Genomic DNA, 11,405 nt, shown 5'->3' with positions numbered 1-11,405 from the left:
CAGGATATTTTAGATTATCATTATTTGATAATCTACGTAAAGCTTTTTAAACCTTTATTGATGAAATAAAGGTTATGGTTTGTTTTAAAATGAATGCAGTCTTTGAAAAACGTCTCATATAGAGGTCAAAACCTCGCAACGAAATCAATTAATATGGAACGTTTTTAATCAATAAGAACGGGACATTTCATATATAAATATAATATAATATATAATTAATTATATAAATTATATATATTATATTTATATATTAAAACCGTCGGCAGACTAGGATCCAAACTTGTGTGAGCTGGATTTACGAACTCCGCGAGTCGCGGAGTTTATAGTGCAAAAATGCCGCAACTTGCGGAGATGTCCTGGACAAAAATGCCTATAAAAGCTCGCGCATTCTGAACGTTTTATATATCTTTTTCTTCTCCTCATTCATACGTAATATATATATATATTATAATTTTAATTTTAATTTTAATTTTAATTCTAATAATAAGGGTATGTTAGCGAATGTTGTAAGGGTGTAAGTCGAAATTCTGTCCGTGTAACGCTACGCTATTTTTAATCATTGTAAGTTATGTTCAACCTTTTTAATTTAATGTCTCGTAGATAAATTATTATTATGCTTATTTAAGCCGAAGTAATCATGATGTTGGGCTAAAAAAATTACTAAAATTGGGTAATTGGGTTTTGTACCATAATTGGGGTTTGGACAAAAGAACGACACTTGTGGAAATTAGACTATGGGCTATTAATGGGCTTTATATTTGTTTAACTAAATGATAGTTTGTTAATTTTAATATAAAGATTTACAATTGGACGTCCCTATAAATAACCATATACACTCGATCGGACACGATGGGCGGGGTATTTATATGTACGAATAATCGTTCATTTAACCGGATACAGGAATGGATTAATAGTCTATGAAATTATTAAAACAGGGGTGAAATTATGTACAAGGACACTTGACATAATTGATAACAAAGTATTAAAACCTTGTGTTACACACAGTCGATATCCTGGTGTAATTATTAAACAAAGTATTAAAATCTTGTTACAGTTTAAGTCCCCAATTAATTGGAATATTTGACTTCGGGTATAAGGATAATTTGACGAGGATACTCGCACTTTATATTTATGACTGATGGACTGTTATGGATAAAAACCAGACGGACATATTAAATAATTCAGGACAAAGGACAATTAACCCATGGGCATAAAACTAAAATCAACACGTCAAACATCATGATTACGGAAGTTTAAATAAGCATAATTCTTTTATTTCATATTTAATTTCCTTTATTTTATATTTAATTGCACTTTTAATTATCGCACTTTTATTTATTGTTATTAATTGCACTTTTAATTATCGTACTCTTTAATTATCGCAAGTTTATTTTATCGCACTTTTATTTATCGCAATTTCATTATCGTTATTTACTTTACGCTTTAAATTAAGTTGTATTTATTTTTAATATTTTACATTAGGTTTTAACTGCGACTAAAGTTTTAAAATCGACAAACCGGTCATTAAACGGTAAAAACCCCCCCTTTATAATAATAATATTACTTATATATATTTGTATTTTTATAAAATAAAACTAATATAGCGTTAAGCTTTGTTTAAAAGATTCCCTGTGGAACGAACCGGACTTACTAAAAACTACACTACTGTACGATTAGGTACACTGCCTATAAGTGTTGTAGCAAGGTTTAAGTATATCCATTCTATAAATAAATAAATATCTTGTATAAAATTGTATCGTATTTAATAGTATTTAGTTGTAAAAATAAAGCTATTTCATATACACCTCGCATAACATCAATTAACTAGACATGTTTCAAAAGTATCACCGAAGACTGAAAAGTCATCCATGAAAACTTCCATGCATTCTTCTATCATGTCGTGAAAGATCACCATCATGCACCTTTGAAAGGTTGCAGGGGCGTTGCAAAGTCCAAATGGCATGCGTTTGTAAGCAAAAGTACCATAAGGGCACGTGAACGTGGTTTTCTCTTGGCCCTCAGGTGCTATTGGAATTTGAAAATATTCGGAAAAACCATCAAGAAAATAATAGTAACTTCCAACATTTGATCAATGAAAGGTAAGGGAAAGTGATATTTTCTGGTGGCGTCATTCAGTTTTCTATAATCAATACAAACACGCCATCCTGTTACAGTCCTAGTAGGAATAAGCTCATTTTTTTCATTTGTTATGACAGTCATGCCACCCTTCTTAGGCACGCATTGAACTGGGCTTACCCATGGACTATCAGAAATTAGATAAATTAGACCTACATCTAGTAGTTTAATAATTTCTTTCTTAACAACATCTTGCATATTAGGATTTAGTCTTCGTTGACATTGCACATACGTTTTATGACCTTCTTCCATAAGGATTTTATGTGTGCAATATGAAGGACTTATTCCTTTAATATCATGAATCTTCCATGCAATGGCTGGTTTATGAGCTTTTAGCACAGAAATGAGTTGTGATTTCTCATTTTCAGTAAGAGAAGACGATATTATTACAGGTAATTCAGATTCACCATGTAAATAAGCGTATTCCAAATGGTTTGGAAGTGGCTTTAACTCTAATGTCGGTGGTTCTTCTATCGATGATTTATATCGATATCTGTCTTCTTCTTTTAGCATTTGAATTTCTTCTGTTGTTGGTTCATATCCATTAGCCATAAGTGTAGCTAACATTTCAGTTTCATCAATTGGTTCAGTTCCTTCTCCTAAAGAATATTCTCCTGTTCCTTGTAATTCTGGAAATTCTTCTAACAATTCTGCATGTGATTCTATAGTTTGAATATAATAACATGTATCATCTGCAGATTGCGGTTGTTGCATTGCTCTATCAACTGAAAAGGTAACACTCTCGTCCTCTATACTTAGGGTCAGTTTCTTACCAAACACGTCTATCATTGCTTTAGCCGTGTTTAAGAATGGTCTTCCTAATATGAGAGGAACTTGAGAATCTTCTTCCATGTCCAGAATAACAAAATCTACTGGAAATACTAAAGTACCAACTTTAACTAGCATGTTCTCCATTATCCCTCTAGGATATTTTACTGATCTATCGGCTAGTTGTATACTTATTCGTGTTGGTTTCAATTCTCCAAGGCCTAGTTTAGCGTATAGTGAATACGACATTAAATTTATACTAGCACCTAAGTCTGCCAATGCTTCTATTGAACTAAGACTACCCAGAAAACATGAAATTGTGAAACTTACTGGATCAGATAATTTTTCTGGTATCTTATTCAACAGCACTGCAGAACAATTAGCATTCATAGTAACAGCCGAGAGTTCTTACATTTTCTTTCTATTTGTGATTAGATCTTTAAGAAATTTAGCATATCTAGGCATTCCTGAAATCACATCAATGAAAGGAAGATTTACATTTATCTGTTTAAACATATCAAAGAATTTGGATTGCTCGGCTTCAAGTCTCTCTTTTCTCATTTTACTCGGGTAAGGAAGTGGTGGTTGGTATGGTTTAACATAAGGTTTAGCCTTAACTGTGTTATCTTCATTAACCTTTTCAACTACCGGTTATGTTTCCTTATATTGTTCAGGTTGTGGTTCTTGTGGAGTAGGAATAGCTTCATCAGAGATTACAGGTATTTTAGGTGGTTTAAGTGTAATACCACTTCTTGTGGTAATGGCTTTAGCTGTTTCATTCCGGGGGTTAGCATTTGTATCACTAGGTAGACTTTCCGGTTTTCTTTCACCTATTAACCTTGCTAGGTTGCTCACTTCTTGTTCCAGATTTTGAATAGAAGCTTGTTGATTTCTAAATGCTTGAGCATTTTGTTCATTCATTTGTTTCTGAGATGTGAAAAACTGAGTTTGAGAATCAACTAGCTTCGACATCATGTCTTCTAAATTTGGCTTTTTATCATCGGTTTGTGGTGGTTTATTTTGAAAATTAGGTCTTTGCTGGTTGTAAGTATTATTGGATACTTGTTGATTGCTAGGACCTTGTTGGTTGTTGTATGGAACATTTCGATTATAATTCTGATTTTGATTGTAGTTTGGTCTTGGCGGTTGATAATTATTCTGATAATTATTTCCAGGCCTTTGGTTTATATATGAAACATTCTCTCTTTGTTCCATTGTTAGTTCAATACTGAGACAATCTTTTGTTAAATGTGGTCCTCCACACTACTCACAACTAATTCGTATTGAGTGAATATCCTTAGTCATCTTTTCCATTCGTCTCTCGACAGCATCTATCTTTGCAGAAATGGAATCTAAGTCATGGCTAAAATCGGCTCTAGCTGCTTTAGATGATCTAACGATATCTTTTTCTTGGTGCCACTCATGTGAGTGGGAAGCAGTGTTATCAATAATTTTGTAAGCGTCAGTTGCTGTTTTCTTCATAATGGAACCACCAGCTGCTATATCGATGTCTTTCCTTATAGTGATGTCGCATCCTTGGTAGAATATTTGTACTATTTGACAGGTGTCTAAACCATGTTGCGGACATCCTCTTAATAATTTTCCAAATCTTGTCCACGCCTCATATAGAGTTTCGTTTGGCTTTTGTGTGAACGTAACAATTTCTCCTTGAAGTCTCACGGCTTTAGATGCCGGAAAGAATTGTTTAAGAAATTTTTCAACTAAAACGTCCCATGTATCAATCGCCCCTTCAGGTAACGATTCCAACCAATCTTTGGCTTCTCCCTTTAAAGTCCAGGGAAATAACATGAGATATATCTGTTCATCCTCCACTTCTCTTATTTTAAATAGTGTGCAGATCCTATTAAAGGTACGAAGATGTTCATTTGGATCTTCCTTCGGTGCACCACTAAATTGGCATTGATTAGTTACCATATGTAGAATTTGTCCCTTGATTTCATAATCTGTCGCATTAATGTCAGGTTGAGTAATTGCGTGACCTTGGCCAGTGCGTTTAGCTCTCATTCGGTCTTCCATACTTAGAGGTTCAAGATTCTCTATGATTGAATTTGTTGAATCTGAATCACTATAGGATTCTGATTTAATGGTAGGTTCCTCAACAATCTCTGTTTGAATGATTGGTGGTTCCGGAGGAAAGATTAATGGTTCAGGATCTATGAATTGCCCTGAATATTCTCCGGATTCTCAATTGTGAAATCGGGTTCAAAAAATGGATTATCGGAAATTTGAATTGGAGTAATTGGTCGACTGGATGACGATTCTAAAGAAAAATCAACGGCGACAATTTTGCTAGATGTCTTGATCGAGTTACAGGTGGTGAACGTACAAAAGGTGGTGAACGTTTTGCTCGGTGCATTCACTGAATATCCTATTAGTTATAAAAATAAGAAAAATTATATAAGTTATCAAATTAATAGACTTTTCTGATTTTGCCCACGTTTCGAATACCAAAAGATGCAGCAGAGGGGCAGGATTCGTTTGGTCTCAATATAATTGAGTACTGTTTGGCTCCAATAACCCGGTTCACGTACAAATCCAACTATTACTACGAACCAGAAAATTTTGATGTCTATCAATTTAACCACTTAAAATAATTTTTCGTAATTTAAAGAAATTTTAGAGAAGAAATAGAAAAAATATCTAAGTCCTAAAACTAGAATGTCGAGAAATAAGAAAGAAAAAGAGCGCGTCGAAAAACGTCGAAAAATAAAAGGTCGAAAAATAATAGGTGTCGCAAAATAAAAATAAGAAAGTAGCGCGTCGAAACTTAAAAAGGAACTAAAAACTAAGAATTAAAAGTTGCGTCTAAAAATATTAAAGCTTAAAAGAAAAACTATATCCCAAATGGCAATAACTTAAAAAGGTACTAACACTTAAAAACGGCGTCGCAAAATTCTAAAGCACCAAAATCTTAGTCTAAAGAAAAAGCACTTAAGGGATTTTACGGCGAAGCCTAAAAATCTAGAAGTAAAAATGACTATGGCAAAAACTATGACTTAAAACTAAATACGAGCGAAAAATACAAAAATTACGCTAAAGCAAATAAAAAGAAACAAAATATAAAAAAATATACTTTAAGTTGTAAAAAGTACAATTTTTATAAAAATATTATTTTTATATTATTTATTTTATAAAAGTATTAATTTTATAATTTATTAAAACTAATTAAACTAATTAAAACACATTAATTAAAAACTAAACTAAATTAATTAAATACTAAAAACCTAATTAGGGTTTAAATTAAATATAATTAATAATAATACTCCGTAATGTTTGCAGAAGGAAGTCAACTGTGGCGTGTCAGATGGACTCATGCGATCGCATGGATATTTGCCTTCGGGCTCATGCGATCGCATGGGCTAGGGTTTCGGGCCAGGTTACGGGCTACTACAGTACTGGGCCTCGTGAGTTTTTATTTTTATTTTTCTGTTTTTTTGTTTTAAATATATATATAATATATTTATTATTTATATAAATTAAATAAAACTTATATTTTTACAAAATAAAGATAAAGAAACTTTATAGAACTTATATATTTAACAAACTCTTAAAAATATTTATATTTTTGTTTTTTTTATATTTTTGAATATTTAAAACGTATTTTTACAAAAAAACGTATTTTTATAAAAGTAAACTAAAAATAAAAATATTTTTTTTATAGCGTTGCGCTTCCGGCGTTTAAGCAGAATTGTTCCCCGGTAGCGGCGCCAAAAATACTTGATGTGTGCGAGGTGTACTAGGAAATAGTATTATTTTTACAACGAAATACTATTAAATACGATACAATTTACACAAGTTATTTATTTATTTATAGAATGGATATACCTAAACCTTGCTACAACACTTATAGGCAGTGTACCTAATCGTACAGTAGTGTAGTTTTTAGTAAGTCCGGTTCGTCGACAGGGAATTCTTAAACAAGCTTAACGCTATATTAGTTTAAAATTTATAAAAATACAAATATATATATATAAGTGATATTATTATTATAAAAGGGGGTTTTTACCGTTTAATGACCGGTTTGTCGATTTTTAAAACTTTAGTCGCAGTTAAAACCTAATGTAAAATATTAAAAATAAATATAACTTAATTTAAAGCGTAAAGTAAATAACGATAATGAAATTGCGATAAATAAAAGTGCGATAATTAAAAAGTACGATAATTAATAGTGCAATTAAATACAATGACAATAAATAAAAGTGCGATAATTAGAAGTGCAATTAAATATGAAAATAAAAGAATTATGCTTATTTAAACTTCCATAATCATGATGTTTGACGTGTTGATTTTAGTTTATTCCCATTGGTTAATTGTCCTTTGTCCTGGATTATCTAATATGTCCGTCTGGTTTTTGTCCATAACAGTCCATCAGTCATAAATATAAAGTGCGAGTGTCCTCGTCAAATTATCTTTATATCCGAAGTCAAATATTCCAACTAATTGGGGACTTAAACTGTAACAAGGTTTTAATACTTTGTTTAATAATTACACCAGGTTATCGACTGCGTGTAACCCAAGGTTTTAATACTTTGTTATCAATTATGTCAAGTGTCCTTGTACATAATTTCACCCCTGTTTTAATAAGTCTATTAACTATTAATCTATTCCCGTGTCCGGTTAAATGAACGATTATTCGTACATATAAATATCCCGCCCATCGTGTCCGATCGAGTGTATATAGTTATTTCTAGGTACGTCCAATTGTAAATCTTTATATTAAAATTAACAAACTATCATTTAGTTAAACAAATATAAAGCCCATTAATAGCCCATAGTCTAATTTCCACAAGTGTCGTTCTTTTGTCCAAACCCCAATTATGGTACAAAGCCCAATTACCCAATCTTAATATTTTTAGCCCAACATCATGATTACTTCGGTATTAAATAAGCATAATAATAACTTAGCTACGAGACATTAAATTAAAAATAACATTAACCATAACTTACAGTGATTAAAAATAGCGTAGCGTTACACGGGCAGAATTTTGACTTACACCCTTACAACATTCGCTAACATACCCTTATTATTAGAAATTAAAATTAAAATTAAAATATAATATATATATATATATATATATATATATATATATATATATATATATATATATATATATATATGTATATGTATATATATCGTATGATAGAGAGAAAGAAAAAGATGTGTTTATTTTGGCCAAAACGCGTTGAATTTATAGGACCTGAGCTGAATTTCAGAGCCATGTGATCGCATGGCTTTTGTGCCTCCAGGCCATGCGATCGCATGGCCAGCTGGGAGAAGTCACATATCTTTATTTTCTTTCTTGCCGACGTTTATAAATAATAATATAATATATAAATAATTATAAGAATTATTTAAATATTATATTTTATTTATGTGCATAGTTAACTTGTAATTTTTAGTCCGTTGCGTCGAGCGTTGAGAGTTGACTTTGGTCCCGGTTCCGGATTTTCGAACGTCCTTGCGTACAATTTAATATCTTGTATTTTGCGTTTCGCTTCTTGTACTCTTATAATTTTGAGACGCTTCTAATCAATAATTGGAACCTCTTTGATTGTATTTTGTACTTTTGAGCTTTTTGATCGTTTGCGTCTTCAATTCATCGAATCTGTCTTTTGTCTTCACCTTTTATTATTTAAACGAATTTCACTTGTAAATAGAACAATTGCAACTAAAAGCTTGTCTTTCTTGAGGGATAATGCTATGAAATATATGTTCGTTTTTAGCATTATTAGGATACAACCAAGGCTGATTTGGAAAAGAAGGCAGGCTTGCCAGCTCAGAGTATACGGGTATCTGAAAAAGTATCGAAACCTGTGGCGCAGATGCCTGCGAGACCTGAGGATATGCCGCTATAAGCCCAACCGTATGCGCAGTGCTTTGCTGTTCTGCGGTTATCGGCATCCAATGAGAATTGGCATCCGGAATGACACCGAACCCCCAACTATTAAGTAATGCATGCGCATCCGCATGAGTCAAAAACTGCGAAATTGGACGCGGTGGTTTCCAAGGTTGCAACGGTGTAAACGATGAATTCTGCTGATAATGCTAAAAACGAACATATATTTCATAGCATTATTCCTCAAGAAAGACAAGCTTTTAGTTGCAATTGTTCTATTTAAAAGTGATATTCGTTTAAATAATAAAAGGTGAAGACAAAAGACAGATTCGACGAATTGAAGACGCAAACGACCAAAAAGCTCAAAAGTACAAAATACAATCAAAGAGGTTCCAATTATTGATAAGAAACGTCTCAAAATTGCAAGAGTACAAGATTCAAAACGCAAAGTACAAGATATTAAATTGTACGCAAGGACGTTCGAAAATCCAGAACCGGGACCAGAGTCAACTCTCAACACTCGACGCAACGGACTAAAAATTACAAGTTAACTATGTATATAAATATAATATAATATATAATTAATTCTTAAAATTAATATATATATTATAATATATTTATAAATCGTCGGCAAACAAAGAGCCAAAGCTGGGTGAGCTGTAATTTCAAACTCCGCGAGTTGCGGAGTTTGAAGGTAAAAAATTACGCGACTCGCGGAGTTCACCTGGACTCAAATTCCTATAAAAGCCAACGCAGTTCGACGAAAAATATATCCAAAAATATCAATCTCTCTATATCTATACGTAAATATTTATATTTATATTTTAATTTTAATTTTAATTTTAATTTTAATTCTAATAATAAGGGTATGTTAGCGAATGTTGTAAGGGTGTAAGTCGAAATTCTGTCCGTGTAACGCTACGCTATTTTTAATCATTGTAAGTTATGTTCAACCTTTTTAATTTAATGTCTCGTAGCTAAGTTATTATTATGCTTATTTAAAACGAAGTAATCATGATGTTGGGCTAATTACTAAAATTGGGTAATTGGGCTTTGTACCATAATTGGGGTTTGGACAAAAGAACGACACTTGTGGAAATTAGACTATGGGCTATTAATGGGCTTTATATTTGTTTAACTAAATGATAGTTTGTTAATTTTAATATAAAGATTCACAATTGGACGTCCCTATAAATAACCATATACACTCGATCGGATACGATGGGCAGGGTATTTATATGTACGAATAATCGTTCATTTAACCGGACACGGGAATGGATTAATAGTCACTAGAATTATTAAAACAGGGGTGAAATTATGTACAAGGACACTTGGCATAATTGATAATAAAGTATTAAAACCTTGGGTTACACTCAGTCGACATCCTGGTGTAATTATTAAACAAAGTAATAAAACCTTGTTACAGTTTAAGTCCCCAATTAGTTGGAATATTTAACTTCGGGTATAAGGATAATTTGACGAGGATACTCGCACTTTATATTTATGACTGATGGACTGTTATGGACAAAAATCAGACGGACATATTAAATAATCCAGGACAAAGGACAATTAAACCATGGGCATAAAACTAAAATCAACACGTCAAACATCATGATTACGGAAGTTTAAATAAGCATAATTCTTTTATCTCATATTTAATTTCCTTTATTTTATATTTAATTGCACTTCTAATTATCGCACTTTTATTGTTATTGTATTTAATTGCACTTTTAATTATCGTACTTTTTAATTATCGCAAGTTTATTTTATCGCACTTTTATTTATCGCAATTTCATTATCGTTATTTACTTTATGCTTTAAATTAAGTCTTTTATTTATTTAATATTTTACATTTTGTTTTAACTGCAACTAAAGTTTTTAAAATCGACAAATCGGTCATTAAACGGTAAAAACCCCCCTTTATAATAATAATATTACTTATATATATATATATATATATTTGTATTTTTATAAAATAAAACTAATATAGCGTTAAGCTTTGTTTAAAAGATTTTTCCTGTGGACCGAACCGGACTTACTAAAAACTACACTACTGTACGATTAGGTACACTGCCTATAAGTGTTGTAGCAAGGTTTAAGTATATCCATTCTATAAATAAATAAATATCTTGTGTAAAATTGTATCGTATTTAATAGTATTTCCTTGTAAAATATAAGCTATTTTATATACACCTCGCAGAACATCATCTGCTGAACACTCTGTGTCTGCAGAGGGATTGAAACCGTGGTACTATAAATAGGTACCTGGCCGCAACATACTACGTGCGGGCCTACTGTTTCACCACTAGTGCCTGCCAAGATGACCCTTGGATCCACTGCGGAAAAATCCAACCGCGTAGTGGTAACTGGCGAGTTTGCCCTTGGCGGTGTGATCCCATCTGGATATATCGGCTTATACCTCTGAAAAGGCTCGCCGGATACAGGTGGAAGATATGGCGCGTATCCCGCCCCCGTAGTCGTAGCCTGCGTATGCTGACTGCCAGATGGTGTGTTTTGATTATCCGTTTGAGTACATTCCGACGAGTCCCCGGAAGTCATGATACTGTGAAAAGAAAAAATTCAAAAAATTTCGTGAACAATAAGCCTTATAATTCAAAACCTTTTAAAAGAGAAAGCAATTAA

This window comes from Rutidosis leptorrhynchoides, chromosome 1, assembly GCF_046630445.1.
Source record: "Rutidosis leptorrhynchoides isolate AG116_Rl617_1_P2 chromosome 1, CSIRO_AGI_Rlap_v1, whole genome shotgun sequence".
NCBI lineage: Eukaryota > Viridiplantae > Streptophyta > Magnoliopsida > Asterales > Asteraceae > Rutidosis > Rutidosis leptorrhynchoides.
The sequence above is the reverse complement of the archived record's forward strand: the minus strand, read 5'-3'. Positions refer to the sequence as shown.